Source organism: Chrysemys picta, chromosome 12, assembly GCF_011386835.1.
Source record: "Chrysemys picta bellii isolate R12L10 chromosome 12, ASM1138683v2, whole genome shotgun sequence".
Taxonomy (NCBI): Eukaryota; Metazoa; Chordata; order Testudines; family Emydidae; genus Chrysemys; species Chrysemys picta.
In genome coordinates, this window is record NC_088802.1 from 19,332,568 (window position 1) to 19,334,748 (window position 2,181).

The following is a 2,181-nucleotide window of genomic DNA, read 5'->3' on the forward strand; positions in this document are numbered from 1 at the left end:
ACCACAGGCAATCTTTTCATAAAAACCTGATCATATATTTATCAAGTACTGTCTTTAAACTAGTTAGGCTGTTTGCCCCACAATACTCCTATATGGATGTGTCACAAGGTCCACCCACTGCTAGGGCGCCTCCTCCTGGTTGTTCCGGGGATTAGTTCTTTCCAGGTTTGACAACCCCTCTTTTCTCTCATTCTCTGGGACTCAGTGTGCTCCCTTTTCATGACTTGGCCGTTCGGCTAGGTCACTAGGTGTGTTTCTCCCTTTCAGGGTATCAAAGTCCCAGAGGACAAACCATTCCTGGCAGTCTCCAAATCCACTGCCCTGACTGTACCACTTCCCCAGTGGCTGGTAGAGGAACCCAGGCCTGTCCACTAGTCTGGGGTACAGCTCAGGGACCCCACAACCAGCAGCCACGGTCTGCACAGCCCCAAACCTTGCTACTGTTTGCCTGGGCTCCTCCTACTTTGCCTCTATCAGTCTCGTTCTTCACCCTATTCAGGGCCAGGACCCCAGGACTTCTATTCTCCCCATGGTTTCCTCCTTTCCCTTTCTATGGCCGTACCATTGTTTCACCAGCTCTACTTCAGGGACATCTCAGTTTTACAGAGATACATCATAGGTCAAGTTATTTTTTATCATTCTACATGTCCAGAGATCTAAAAAGCCTTCATCCAACTAGCTTTCCCCCACCCCCCACCCCCGCCCCAGGAGCTCATTATTATGCAAGGGACAATCCTTTCACTCTCATGTGTTTTTCTCCTTTGTGCACATGTACACCAGTTGATGGTAATTTAGGTACCTTTGAAATGGATGGGAGTTGAGCATATAAATGCCTTTAAAAATCTGGCTCTAAGTGCCTAAGTCACGTGGTACTTAAATTTCTAAGTCACTTAAGTAATTTTGAAAATGTTACCTCTGTAGACCCAGGCCCTGAAACTAGCTGCTGTGGTTTTTTGTTTTGTTTTGTTTTTTTGAAGTGTAGACATACCCTTCACTTTTGTGAAGGTGACATTTTTTGAAAGTAGCATGGCTTCAATCCCACAGTTGTGGTGTGATGTGAAAAGTCTGTCATTTTCCCTCAGTGGGAATTGTGCGAACTCACTGAAAGTTTTCTGGAGACATACTGCATTTGGGCCAAACCTTGAGGTCCCTATTTAGTTATGTGGGGTGGAATTTTGAGCTGTGCTCAAGTGACTTAGGAGCTAAGTGCCACTGAATATCTAAGGGACTAGGGGCCTGATTTTTAAAGACATATAGATGCTTGACTCCCATGGACTTTCACTGTCACTTAGCCTCCCAATTGACTAGTGGATTTCGGTGGTCAGTTTTTCATGACCAACTTGAAACACCTTCAAGGGTCCCAATTTCCAGAGGGTTGGGACTTTCTAAAAATCAGGCACCTTGATCACATCTCAGATTGGACACTCCAAAAATGAGGCACTCAAAATCACCATTCACTTATGAAAATCTTGGTTTTAGGCTGAAAATCGCAACCAAGAGCTTTGCCTGAGTAAGGACTGAGCAAAATCTGAATGAGGCCCTCAGTATTGCCCCATAGACTTCAATGTGAATCCGAGTAACTCAACAAGGAATAAACCTGAATAAGGACCTGAAAATGGGATGAGATTGCTGAGATTTTTGAAGTTACTATTTTTTTTAAATCCCTCAGGTGGCTTTTAAAATCTCTGCTAATATTTGCAAATTAGTAGGGAAATTATAATTTGTTGGTCAGACCTTCAGCTCATGTAAATTGTTGTATGTGACTGATTCAAAGGAGTTACATTAATTTATACCAGCTGAGGATCTCGGTCCATTGCTTTGGATTAAACATTGCCACAGATTAAACTGTGTCCCTTTATACCAATAATATTTTCTTTTCTTTTTTATTGTAAAACGTTTAGTGAATGTCAGCACAATCCTGTTCAAATATATATAGCTTAAATGAACAAAAAACCATTTATTTTATATTACTGAAGAACAACCTTACTGGAAGACTCAATATTATTGCAGCAAAATTGGAGCATGCTGAAAGAAAGAAAGAAAGAAGAAACTAGAGAAAAAATCTATCAATATAGCTGACAAAGCCATTTTTCTTTACAACATACGTGAGCCTGTTCATATAATCTATCTATTGATGCAGTCTCACATTTGTACTCCAAGTATCATCACAGTATCTAAATG